The sequence below is a fragment of the Schistocerca americana genome, chromosome 1 (genome assembly GCF_021461395.2).
Source record: "Schistocerca americana isolate TAMUIC-IGC-003095 chromosome 1, iqSchAmer2.1, whole genome shotgun sequence".
In the NCBI taxonomy this organism is placed as follows: Eukaryota; Metazoa; Arthropoda; class Insecta; order Orthoptera; family Acrididae; genus Schistocerca; species Schistocerca americana.
This window is the reverse complement of record NC_060119.1, coordinates 566,199,563-566,214,243: the sequence shown is the minus strand read 5'-3', so window position 1 is coordinate 566,214,243 and position 14,681 is coordinate 566,199,563.

Sequence of the window (14,681 nt, the reverse complement as noted above, 5' to 3'; positions counted from 1 at the left end):
AGACTGGCTTCGTCAGACGAAATTTTAGTTTCTGTGTTCGTGAAGGAACTTAAATGACATCGATTATTGCAAGTGTCAGAACATCCTCCACTCGAATGCTTTTAATACCCGAAATATTAGCAAGTTCTAAGAACGAAGTACGAACGTCGGTCGACAGATGGCATATGGCACTCACCGTTATAAAGCTACGTTTAGTTCTTACTGTAATTTATACTGTTCTTCAGAAGAGTCGGAATAACATGTGACTTTCATGGCAGAATGTATGCCGTAAAAGCAAATGGGGCGCAGTACAGTTGTGACTGATATCGCAGCCAGATAGTCATAGCCCGTGTACTACGAAAAGTGTGAGCACTGAATAACTGCCGGCCGTTGTGACCGAGCGGTTCTAGGGGCTTCAATCCGGAACGGCGCGCCTGCTACGGTCGCAGGTTCGAATCCTGCCTCGGGCATGGATGTGTGTAATGTCCTTAGGTTAGTTAGGTTTAAGTAGTTCTAAGTCTAGGGGACTGATGATCTCAGATGTTAAGTCCCATAGTGCTTAGAGCCACTTTTGAACTAAATAACTATAAAACTGCAACAGTTACGCTGCTTCTTGCCAACCCCAAGTGGCCACAGACAGGTCACTACTCCCCACAGATGCCCCTCGCAGCCGATACACGGCGGGCAAGCAGCAGCCGGAGACGCGTCAGCGCGTGTGTTTGTGTTTATGTGTTGTGCGTACAACGCTGTCGACACGGGCAGATTGCGCCGGCGATGTCCTCGGCCCGGAAACTGAGCTGACCACTTTAGATAGGCGCCGCGTAAAAAGCGAAAAAGACGACCCCAGGCCGCATCGGCCGTCTTGTCTGCCATCCTTCGCAAACGCGACAGGAAGCAGGGAGCCCCTGTGACGAAAGCTCTGGGACGCCTGCGCTGCCCTAGCTAGGCCAGCAACATTCTACAGCAGTAACACACGACTTATGTCCTACCTTCTGAACTTCCGCCATCGGGCCTAGAGGAACGCACGATGCCCACCGGCCGCCGTCTCATCGTTTGCATCGTGGTGTCATTCTGACGCGGAGTGGAAGGGCATGGGATCAGCTCTCAGGATCGTGCTTGGCTTTTCAAACCTTGAAGCAAGTACTTCCCATTCATCTACGCCATATGATTAAACGTATCCAGACGCCTACCAGTCGACATTAGTATGGGATGTGTACACCCTTCGTCTTTATGACGGCTTGAACTCTGCTGGGGACGCTTTTGACGAGGTGTTTGAATGACTGTGGAGGAATGGTAGATCATTCTTCCAGAGGAATGGCAGGCCATTCTTCCACAAGAGCCGAAACTACAGGAGGTACTGATGTTGGGCGCACGGGTCTGGAGCGACGTCGACATTTTAGTTAATCCCGGAGACGTTCCACTGCGGTCAGACTGGGACTCTGAGCAGGCCAGTTCATTTCAGGAACGTAACTGTCTCACACATGCTGCTTTATGACAGTGTCCATTGTCATGCTGATACGAGGGTTGGAACTTCAATAGTGGCAACTATTTCTTTACAGCCCGTACAAAATAGATAGGTGTTTCAAAGTTTTACTGACCTTCAGAGCAGTCACCAGCAATGTGTATAACCCGTTGCCAGCGGTGTGGAAGTTGCAGGATACTCTTAGTAATGCCAGTTGTGTTGACAGTTTGAGCGGCGCTGTCTATTGCCCGACGAATTTGTAGCAGTTCTGAAGTGAATGCCGTGAAGTGTTTCCTTGAGTTTAGAAATCGAGTTGAACTCATAAGGGCTTAAGTCAGAGGAGTGCAGTAGGTGGTATAGCACTTAGCAGCCCCATCAGTCAAACAAATCAGTAACAGCTTCCCCTGTACGTGATTGAGCATTGTCCTGCAAAATGATGGTGAGGTCCTGCAGAAAATGTCATCACTTCTGTCTCGATGCTGTTATTTTTTGGAACACAACCTACGACCAGCTTAGAGACAGAAGTGATGACACTTTCTGTACGACCTGACCATCATTTTGCAGGACAATGGTGAAGCACGTACAGGGGAAGCTGTTACTGATTTGTTTGACTGATGGGGCTGCTAAGTGCTGTACCACCTACTACACTTCCCTGACTTAAGCCCTCGTGAGTCCAACTCGATTCCTAAAGCATTCGCTTCAGAACTGCTACAAATTCGGCGGACAATAGACCGCGCCGCTCGAACTGTCAACACGACTGGCACTGCTAAGAGTATCCTGCGACTTCCACATCGCTGGCAACGGGTTTTACACAATGCTGGTGACGACTTTGAAGGTCAGTAAAACCTTGAAACACGTATCTATTTTGTACGGGCCGTAAATAAATAGTTTCCACTATTAAAGTTCCAACCTTCGCACAAACAATCATGGTCTTCAAAAAGTTCCTCTACTGTACGTCGTATACAACGCTGTAAAATGTGCTCATATAATTCCGCATTTAGCGTTCTCTTAAGCTCAATGAAGGGACCGGAACCTCACCACGATAAACACCCCTATAGCGTAACAGCATCTCCTCCGTACTTCACTGTTGGCACAACACATGATAGCAGGCATCGTTCTCCAAGCATTGCCAAAGGTTATACTGAGATTTATCACTCCGCATCACTCGTTTCCAGTCATCCACTGTGCAGTGGATTCGCTCTTTTCACCATCTGGCTATAGAGAAGTGCGACTTATGAAGAGCTCCTCGACCATTGTACCCCACTGTTTTTAACTCCCTACGCAAAGCCACTGTGTTAGCTGGAGTATTGCTAGCACTTCGGAACGCACGAATGATTCTCTCTGACGTTTTATTGCGATTTTTTACAACCACTGTCCGCAGTACTCGACGATCCTTGTCCGCCAGTACATGAGGGCTGTCTGGTCTTGATTTAGCTGTGTCAGTTCCCTCGTGTTTTACTTCACGGTCACATCACCAACAGTCCACGAGGACACTTTTAAAAGGGTTGAAATGTCCCTTGTGGATTTGCTGCTGAGGTGACATCCAATAACTAGCCCGTATTTGAAGTCACTGAGCTCTCCTAACTAACCGATTCCGCTGTTACTGCTCCTGTACTGACAACACAACACTTACCATCTCCTTTTATACTCGCAGATGCATCTCTCACGAGCTCTAGTGGCCAATTCCGCATTGCACAAGGGGGCCTGGATATTTTTGATCAGATAGTGTAGTTTATCAATTGGTATCACAAGTGTGCTGAACCCTATTCTACTCCTTCCATTACGGAAAAATCTGTGACACTATCAGGAAGTGAACCCATGCCCTCCGCGCGGCAGTTAGACACACTGAGCACTCCGAACCTTTTGTACCTTCAGCTCTGAAATATGTCTGTCTGCTGTAATCTTTAATACGTCTCAAATTGAGCGCCTAACGTAGTTGTAAAGCGTATCGTAGTGGTACAGAGTACCTTCAGCCACGGGCCGTACGGTGCCTTGCGAAGTATCTATGTAGATGTAGATGTAAATAAGAAATGACTTCTGGAAATAAAAAGGCAAAACTCATAAACAAATCGTATCAGTTGAAGGCAGCACGTTCACTACATTTCGTTATTTTAAGTAATTCAGTTATTGGTGTTTGGGCTCGTAGTCTCTGCTGCCCAGCTTTTGTCGTCCATTCTTGGGCAACGTGTAAAGGTCTGAGGTTGAATGAGCGTATAAATATGTAGACAGTGGACATAAAGTAGGACTCACAGGTTAATATCTTGATATCGGTCATTATGTACCTAAAGGATAGCATTTGGACACACTTTAAGAGCTAGAAAGTTTTAATCAGAAAATACGCACAACAGTTTTTAAATGAACAGCCATTACTTCAACAAATCCTTTTTCGAAGTGTTTTTATGATCTATTTCGTCTCTTCCCCCCGTATTTTCTTTTCCCGGGTTGTAGTTATCGTATAGTTGTCATGTGATATTTGTACAGTAAATGGTCAGGGAAGGGGGGAGGGAGAAAGTTGTTAGGTATGCCTCGTGATGACAGTGTGCAGCAGGTAGAGCGGTCAGAACTTGAGAGTGGGCATCTAGGGCTGCCGTTAAATGATAAAACAGGAAATTAGGTACAACAAAGAGGATACAATTCAATGTACGGTGTACAAGAGGCGCGCCTAGGGTCGGAAGTTACCAGGTTTAGGCCAGTCTAGGAGGTCGAACAATTAATTGAAATGGGCAACGGAAGGGGAAGCGGTTCATGTTAACTTGCGTTGGTGGGCGGTCGTGAAAAGCAGAGCCGAAGGACGTCTGTTCTGCTCGAGGCCTGGATTACAAGAGAGCGAACCAACTGTGTTCCGCACCGCAGAACACTCCAGCGTCCACACACGTGACCTGTATCCCACACACGATATTGGCTAAAACCAATGGCCTGAATTCTCTAGCAATTTCAGCAGAGGTCTCAGGGCGTCTCTTGTCAGCAGCTTCAACTGGACAGAACTGCCTCGGTTTTGAAAGACAGGCAACTTGTGTCACGTAGGCACAGCGTAAGTTGCTCTAGGAGTAAACTTGAAAAGATTTGACTCGGCTTTTGAAATACATTTTTTAATTCAGTTCCCTAAAATATTCTTTGACTGACTGCCACCATGTACATATCTGCGACTGAAGAGTTACGATCTGTATCGTATTAAATAGCTAACTGTAATGTTCAGTCCCAACAATCAGAAGGCAGATATGTTTGCGACATAAGTGGCTTTCCATGTCTCTTAAGTTGACGAGTGACTATGTCACGTATCCAAGTACGTATACTTTTGTATAAAGTTCGAATCGTGATTCAGTTTCCTGGGCTATTACCATCTCCTTTTTCCTTTCTTTTTAAACAGTTCACCTGAGTAATAATTCGAAACTGGTAATGATGCCATTTGTGTGATCTGAGGATGAAATATACAAAAACAAGTTTAGACATTGGGTGGTTGGAGCTGTTTTCATCACTTGATGACGTGTCGCTTGCAGCATCAAAACCTTCGAATTCTGGCACCTTTTATTTCTGAGGGGTGACACTTACTGAGCTCAGGAAACGTAGAATAAATGCGTGTAAGCTATAATTTATGCCTCAATTTCACAAAGGTACAACTTACGGTATCAATGCAGAAGTACTACAGAAAGCAGCAATCTACAAAAATTCGTATAGTGCTGCGACGGGTGTACCGGTTATTGTACACAAATAGAGTGAATAACATTTTCTCTTAAAGCTTTTGGTACTTTACATTTGTTTCAAAACCATTGGCGTACTTGCCCCGTTTTTGAGATAACTTTGCCATCAGTTTTTGCAATTTATTAAGGAATAAATGTTTCTTTTAATTTGTCATAGTTCCAAAAATGATGAAACTAGGGCTCATGACTGATGATCTATGATGTGTATGAAGCATTTTCGGACATATTGTGACGTTCCTTTCGTACTTGCGTCGCGATAAATTACACCTTAGGCCGCGTCCGCGGCCAGAATCCGTCCACTGTTGGTGGTGTGCGGCGCGAGAGACAACACGACAAAACTTTGAAGTCAACTTCGGCCATTCCATCATCGATATCCAACCTCAGCTAGCTAACGTGTCCACGCTCTGCTATGACGTCTCTTCCTAACGAACAAATTTAATCTCTCTAAAACGCAACAGTCGTCGACAGAAAAGAGCGAAGGGTTTAACTAGAACTGTGGCTTCAAGTAGGAGAACGCACCTCTGACTACTTTGTAGGCTTTCCGTACTGGAAACGTAACTTAGTTGATCACAAAGAATCACTAACTGCAGACTGCTGAAATTACAACCACACTGAAACACAAAGAACTCCCTAACGGCCCCTCGTCTTAGTCACCTCAAGCCCAAAGGGGCTGATAGCCGAATTCTCGACTTCACGAGTTTCAAACTGTCCACTTTAACATTCAGACCTTTCGGCAAGTTAAACTCGGCAGCAGCACGCAGGCAATTTCGTTTACCATTTCCCGCTAACGGTAACTGCACTTACTGTAAGCCGCTTCTTACTGCCAGGACTACCAGCAGTTTACTGTATTTCCTAACAGCTGACAGGTGCCATTTTGGGAAAAACACTCGCCCTTTAGCCAGTCCCACAAGTCTTCACCGCAGTTTATTTAAGAGGATTACAGAATGATAAGCTGGAGAATACTTTCTTCTCCATAACGTAGACAACAGCCACATAATATGCACACAGGCACAACCAGGAAATGATATGTTACGATATCTGTTGACCCATCAGTTGAATGAAACAAAAAAGTGTGAAGTTGTCATTGTTGACGGTAAGTCACGAGCGGCATTACTGCTCTTGTCGTTTGTGAAGAAGGTGGAATGTTAGCCACAACAGTAAGACAAGCAAATGTCTATAAAAATGGTTACTTAATATGCCATACACTTCCTCAAATGACAAGTTTACTGGTTTTTCTGCTTGGAGTAATTTGCGCGAAACGCGGTGAACCTCAGGTAGACTTAAGAATCAGCGGTAAGGTAGGCAACCTGTTTCGGTCTACAGTGACTAAGATTACAGTTAAAAGCACAAATTAATAAAAGCACAAATTTCTCCTAACAACGGCCCATCTGGTGTAACCAGTATCCCCCAGTTTGCGCCTACAGTAAATGCGGAACATGTAGCGGCTCCACTCTGCCGTCAGACAAATGATGGACGTCACTTCACAACTGGAGCTCCTTCGTGTACGATGCCATTTCACGTATTACAAAATAATCAGGCTCCTGTACCATACACAAATCTTCGTATTTTATTACATCAACTGAGGTTGCATCACACGTTCAAGTCTTCCATCTCACCACATCTTCTACTACATTGACCGTATGTACGAAATATAAAAAACCAGCGAACGGTAGTGCAGTCACTCCCGAGCAGTAATGATTAGCCAGACCAGATTTGAAGAACGATAGTTGGATAAAATGTAGCGGCAACACTGCCATAAAATGAAGGTTGTGCATCCTATGGCATGCACGCTGTCTCTAACTGATAGCAGAAGGACAGTTTATCTAGTTCAGTGAGCGGGGATTGCTGTGTTTGAGTCAGTTGCAGTGTGTACTGTCTGAGAGTGTGGGAGGTCAGTTCAAGTGCCAAAACTGTGGTGTCACCGCCAGACACCACACTTGCTAGGTGGTAGTTTTAAATCGGCCGCGGTCCATTAGTACATGTCGGACCCGCGTGTCGCCACTGTGATCGCAGACCGAGCGCCACCACAAGGCAGGTCTCGAGATACGGACTAGCACTCGCCCCAGTTGTACGGACGACGTAGCTAGCGATGCACACTGACGAAGCCTCGCTCCTTTGCCGAGCAGATAGTTAGAATAGCCTTCGGCTAAGTCCATGGCTACGACCTAGCAAGGCGCCATTAGTTACATTGCATGTATCTAAAGAGTCTCACTTGTATCGCCACAATCTCCAGATGTACCAAAACGATGGATTTAAGTTATGTATTCCAGAAGCTACGTACTTTTCTTTATAGCATTCATTACGTATCCTGTTTCAGACCTCACGCACCCTGCTTTGGCTTAGCGCGTGCCTTTCGGCTTCCTCTCATTGTGTCTAGGCTGTCTTGTCTAGACACAACAAAAACAGTATGTTTAGGAAACGCGAGCAGTGTGCATGGATCAAGTCTGAATTGGCACTTGGTCGGTGTGCACCTTCTGGCACTGCATCCCATCATCCTTCGTGATAATGCACGACGCCATACGCCGAAATCCGTGCAGGAGCTATTGCGTACGTATGATCATCCCCCTTATTCGCCCGATATGAGCCCGTCCGATTACGACCTGTTCGCCAAAACGAAGGAGCCTCTTCGTGGCACGCAGTATAACCCATGCCTCAAGGCGGTACCTGCGAGACATGACATAGATGGACGCACTGGCGGTGTACGATGCCCTCGATCTGTGTGGGAGAAGGTGGTCGAAATTGGAGCTGATTATACTGAAGGCATCTAATACGGTAAACGTACGTCAATGAAGTCTGGTATGAAATACACTGGATAGCCAAAGAAACTGGTACACCTGCCTAATATCCTAATATCGTGTAGGGCCCCCGCGAGCACGCAGAAGTGCCGCAACTCGACGTGGCATGGACTCGACTAATGTCCGAAGTATTGCTTGAGGGAACTGTGATACCATGAATCCTGCAGGGCTGTCCATAAATCCTAAGAGTAAGGGGAGGGGGGGGGGAGGGAGATCTCTCCTGAACAGCGCGTTGCAAGGCATCCTAGATATACTCAATAATGTTCATGTCTAGGGAGTTTGGTGGACAGCGGAAGTGTTTAAACTCTGTAGAGTGTTCCTGGAGCCACTCTGTAGCAATACTGGACGTAAGTGGTGTCGCATTCTCCTGCTCGAATTGCCCAAGTCAGTCGGAATGCACAATGGACGTGAATGGATGCAGGTGATCAGACAGGATGCTTACGTACGTGTCACTTGTCAGAGTCGTGCCTAGACGTATCAGGGGGTCCCATATCACTCCATCTGCTCAGTCTCCACACCGTTACAGAGTCTCCACCAGCTTGAACAGACCCCTGCTCACATGCAGGGTCCATGGATTCATGAGGTTGTCTCCATACCTGTACACGTCCATCCGCTGTATACAATTGGAAACGCGACTCGTCCGACCAGGCAACATGTTTTCAATCATCAACAGTCCAACGTCGGTGTTGACGGGCCCAGCGAGGCGTCAAGCTTTGCGTCGTGCAGTCACCAAGGGTGCATGAGTGGGCCTTCAGCTCCGAAAGTCCATATCGACGATGTTTCGTTGAACGGTTTGCACGCTGACACTTTCTGATGGCCCAGCATTGAAATCTGCAGCAATCTGCGTAAGGTTTGCACTTCTGTCACGTTGAATGATTCTCTTCAGTCATCGTTGACCCCCTTCTTCCAAGATCTTTTTTCGGCCGCAGCTATGACGGAGATTTGAGTTTTACCGGATTCCTGATATTCACGGTACACTCGTGGAATGGTCGTACTGGAAAATCCCCTCTTCATCGCTACCTCGGAGATGCTGTGCCCCATCGCTCGTGCGCCGACTATAACACCACTATAACGTTCAAACTAACTTAAATCTTGACTACCTGCCATTGGAGCAACAGTAACCGATCTAACAACCGCGCCAGACTCTTGTTGTCATATATAGTCGTTGCGGACTGTTGCTGCCTGTAGCAGTTTCCTTGGGGTTTCAGTGTATGACAGTAGAATAAGTTTCTTTTATTTACGTCAATGAGGACAAAATTATGGTTCTCAGACTACCGGTTTCGGTTAGCAATGATCACCTGCAGATCATCATAATCATCATAGCCCATTTGCTTTAGATCTGAAGATGGGAATTGCTGATAGAAATCTGTAGTATAAGGACCAAACGTTTTGTGATCGTTGAAGGAAATAAAAGAAGTTTATTCTATGCTTCATGGATCACTGTTTTACTCAGAGACCATTCCGCAGATTCTGGAATTGTAGCAGTGTTGTCACTATTTGTTATTCATGCCATGTAATTTACTCACCTCACTTTGCATAATGCAAATATCTCCGAAAATTTTAGACGTATTTGGTAGAGTGGAGAGACGAAGATTTGTTTCGAGTTAGGAGTGTGATGTGCTGTCCAATGGAGTGGAGCAGTGGAGGGGTACACCTGCTTCAGTCATATACTGTCATCAACAAGAGAAGCGAGACTCATTACTGCAGAGCTACTGACGATCGAAACTGAAGTTGGCTCGTAATGCGAGACATGGGTGGTGTATTCTGTGACTATGTCATTTCGGACGCAACACAAAAGTTACGATTGCTGGAATCAAACAATGGCATCCGCTGTTTCTAAGTATGGACTCATAAATACGCTAGTAAGCCGCAATCGTCAATAACTGGCAACTTTCAATCGCCGCGGGAAGAGCGACGGTGCGGGGGAACAGTCTCCGCCTCTCCCTGGCAAGACTGGCAGCCTGCACTTGAGTTCTGTGCTTTTGCAAAAGCAGAACTGACACATGACGATAGCGATAGAGGATCCTTCTTGGTGTCACGGGAGTCATACTCGAACAGTGTGCGCACCAACAGTAGGCTCTTCACTCATTTTGAAATAAGAAAATGAGTGATAGACACCACAAAGCAAAGTGGAAAACATTCAGTAATGGCCATCACAACAAGGCAGTTCTGGTCCGGTCTCCACCAGTATCTTACAAACATAGTCCAAACCCCTCCCTCACCTCTTCGCTGACACATTAAAGTTTCCATACATTATGTTAAAGAAATATTTCATAACAAGACTTAGTGGTTACTGTCGTAGATGTGCTCTTGCCTCCCGCCTCTATAGACACATATCCGAAGAAATATTGCATCGACTTCTTAATAAAACAAGAGTAGTGGAACAAAGCCAATACCAGGATATATAATGATGACACATCCGCCTACATCCCGTGGAAATGGCGAAACATTTTGGTGGGAAAGAGGACAATTGGGCTACCTCCACTAACCTAGCTGCCCCCACCTCTCCACCTACTCCTTTGACGTCAGCCATGTCACCATCACCCTCCGCCAGGAAATGGTGGAAAAAGGTCGATTGGGCTAACTTCATTTGTGGAAATAGCGGGAAACGGTAATTCTGTGCTGGTGAGGAAGGCAGTGTATTTAGGTTATTTATTTATTTATTTGTACCTTGATTGGGCTACCTCCAGCAACCTCACTCAGAGGTTCGCCTCGAACTGCAGGGACCAACTGAGCTCGTCCACACCACATCAACTACAGGACACTGTTGGTCTTCCATTTCTTCCCCAACTCCCTCCTTCCTCCCCTCAATTCCATGACTCCTCCACCTGTCCGGAAGCTTCAGTCAGCTAAGCTGATTACATAAGCCTTTGCGATGTGTTCAACGGAAGTGGGGTAGTTGCTGCAGCACAAAGTGGAATTTGATTGCTATATCACAAGTAACCATGCAGCTAAGAACTGTGGCCTGAGGACTGTGGCCGTTGCTCCCTGTATGTGAGTTGTAAGGTGAAGATAATGGTGGAATATAAGGAGAAGAAGAAGAATATGGTCTAAGCACAGATGGGAAAATCAGGATAACTACATAACAGGAAATTCATGACATATTTCAAAACCCACAGCAGATCGTGAAAAAGAAAAAAAAAACAAAGACACACAGCAGATTGGATGTCTAAAAGATTCTCCTAGAATTCAAAGCACTGTTCTACAGATGAGAAAAATGGTTGAAAATTTCAGTGAATTTTCGATGTCCTACAACAGCTGGTCTGGAGATGTCCCACAGTTACAATGGTGAGGGGGGGACAGCATTCCACCTGTCTGAACTAGAGGAGACTGGTCTGTCTGGACTGGTCTCTGAATACTCGAACAAAGAAGACATCATGTTACTCTCTGATGTCAGAGAACTAACTGTAGATGCATTGTTCTGGCACTGTGTTGTTCGAACCAGTCTGTAGACCCTCTTCTGCCACCTAAAAAGGATATCTTGTGACTCTCTGACGTCGTGGAACTTCCTGTGAATGTAGCATCCTGATTTGTTCCTACTGAATTTACCCATCAAAATGCTACTGCTGGTGTGGGAGCACTATCCGCCACTTTCTACAGTGGGATAAATTACGAGAATTTCAGTGGAAAACTATTTTTATACAGATTGAAAAAACAAAAACATACAGCTGTCATATTGCTCTGACAGTTAAACACTGCAAAAGTGGTCCACAGATAATGAATTATGGAAACTATTGCCAAAGCCACTTAGTCACCTACACTGCTCTACTAGTGGCGAGGAAAGCTTGAATTTTTCGCCATAAAACCGATCTCCACCCATGCTATATCACCACAAACGATTTTACCACCATACCATATCACTACATGCCTGTAGTAAACACAGCTCATATCCTGCACCATACAAACGCGTCACTTCCACATCCTGCATACAGCTATCGACTGACAGGCACTTCTACACATATCACAAAGACACACAGAGCCTTAAAAACAGAAGCACATCTGCAGTGCTAGATATCCCACGCGAGGTAGTTTGGTCATCCACCATGACCAACGGTCAAGAGGCAACTGTCACTCCACCGCCATCACCCAGCCGTCCACTCCCCCCTCCCTCCCACTCGCTGTCCTGATGCGTGATTAGGGCGCCCTCCATGGACGACTGCCACTCTCCAAACTGGTGTAGAAAGGCTGGGCTAGTTCCTCTGGCACAAAGGCGTCCGTTAATGGTACTGTTTCTGGCTAGGTCTGCTGGCTGCCGTGCTTCTACAATGAGCTACGACCATCTCCAGACACTGGGATTACAAGAATAATTACTTTGTGAGCTCTGTCGATGAGAAATGCTTAGTCAATCACCAATTAATTAACCGGTCTCGAGACCGATATCAGCTGCAGTATCCGATATTACACACAAATAAACGACAATATTAGCGACACTTTTCTGCTGAAATCATCAATTGGCATATGAAAATTTCCAGAATTTAATTTATATTCATATGGCTTGCCGGAATATCATACCATGTACGCGAATGTTCTCGATATCATCCGCATGTCAGTATGTTGCCGATCACCTGCACAAAATAATTCTGAAGGTAAGGAGTGGAAATTATATCTTTAAGAGAGCTGAAACTTTTAGGTGTTGAACATGCTGCAAACCATCGAGTAAGTATCAAGATTTTTATATGAAAACTCGAAAACAAAGGAAACTGATAGTTCCAATAATATTTTGATGTCAATGATATAACAGATTCCAGATCATCTTTGTACTTTACAAACTCAACCAAGGTGCTAGATAAAACGCAAGTATTTCTCATGTCTAGAGAACAAGCAAATCATTCCCCCATCGTTGTTCTCGATGCAAACAACACATCACAATCGATGTTCTCCTAACCAAATAAAGATGGTGTTACGACTTCTGCACCACTTGTTAGCAGCAGACACAGTGGCTGCGCCAAAGACTGAGACGACGTGGAGTTTTACAATTGTTTATTGAACTTTCTTTACAATTTCTCCCTCATCATCACTGCCCAGCCCTGCGGATCCCTCCGCCTGGCTGCTGCTGTGTAGATTCTCCGGCAGTGCTCGCAACGCGCGCCGCTGATCGCACTCGGGAGCCTCAGGCCACCAGTCCTCCACTGAGGACAGGATGCCCTGTGGTTGAGGTGAACTCGTCGCCGCTCGGCGCCCCAGTATGGCACGCCCATGGAGTCGCGTCGCCGTGAGGTCAGCTTCCGACGCCTGCTGCACCGGCGGCTGAGAAGCCGTCAGTCGCGATGTCCGCGAGGTCCCTTCATGATGGACCACGCTCCGTGGGGCCGGGTTGCCGTGAAATCCGGACGTCAGTCCCTGGCGGCGCCTGTGACTAAGACCGCGCTGCAGCCGGTCCTGCTGGAAGTTCTCGCTGTAGTTAGTCAGCCATGGTGCCGATCGAACTCGGGCCGACCTCCAGAGCTGAAGCTGACATCTGGCGGCGAACGGATGACTTCTGCGAGCTGAAACAGACTTCCGGAATCGTCACCTATGAAGACTGAACATTCGGACATGGACCACGTCCGTCCTCAGATCCGAACTGCTTCCTAATGGCTTCACTATTTATATCCGGCAGGAGGACTTTTTTACCCTCAGTGGTAGCTTTTTGTTATTACTCCTGAAGTATATTGCAGCGTAACTTAGTATGCTGGCCTCACTTCCAGTTACTCAGCATTCTCCAGGCTTCGCTCGGCGCTCGGTCTGTGTGCATCCTTGCATCAGCCTGTTGGTAGACTGCTGCTGTCAGCAAGGCTATCTGTGCCTACCTACTTCGCAACGCCTCGGTCGCCGGCATGCCTCTGTTTTACCACGGGGTCGCCGCCATGCCTCTGTTTTACCATTCTCCACTGCGTGAAGCAACGCTTACTACATGTGGCTGCAACAATGGGAAATGGTTAGAATGTCAGTATACCTCACAATCGAACAAGAGGCTTCTGAAACTCTCTGACATACCGGACAGAGGAGAGAAACTTTTAACGAGTTGTCTCAGTACAGCCCTGACAAAGAAGTGTGACTTTACTGATGATAGTCGAATAAGAAATTTCTGTTTCTGCTCTGCAGAAATCACTCGCAGATGGTCAAAAGACTCAAGAACAGGAACACTTCCCACAAACAATTAAGCGTATTTCTCAGATATACTGGCGCTCCTGGAACAATAGCGAAGTACCTGATTATTCGTCATGGGTGACGAACTGAACGGTCAGCAACGCTGTCCTTTCAAATGTTCCGGACATGCTGGTCCTCAGCTAAGTAAAATCAGCTTCATCTAGGAAAAGCATTAGGTGGGAAAAAGCTAGTCTTTGATGCTTTGGCTGGTCCCAGCGGAGGTTCGAGTCTTCCCTCGGGCATGGGTGTGTGTGTTTGTCCCTAGGATAATTTAGGTTAAGTAGTGTGTAAGTTTAGGGACTGATGACCTTAGCAGTTAAGTTCCATAAGATTTCACACACATTTGAACATTTTCTTTGATGCTTCTCACTGGTGATACCTCTATTCCTCCAAGTGGAAACTATTAGCACTCAAATACGTACGTATTCCCATTCTTCAGATTTTGTATTACGCGTTAAACAAGTGTTATTGTGTAACAAGGTTTTCCAGAGCTATTTCATTGCATCCCTTCAGCAAGTGTGTTAAATTGATCAAAACTAATCTTCGACGCTTCTCACTGCTAGTACCTTCATACCTATACCAACTGAAAACTTTTATGGTCTGTTGTTCATTGGATTA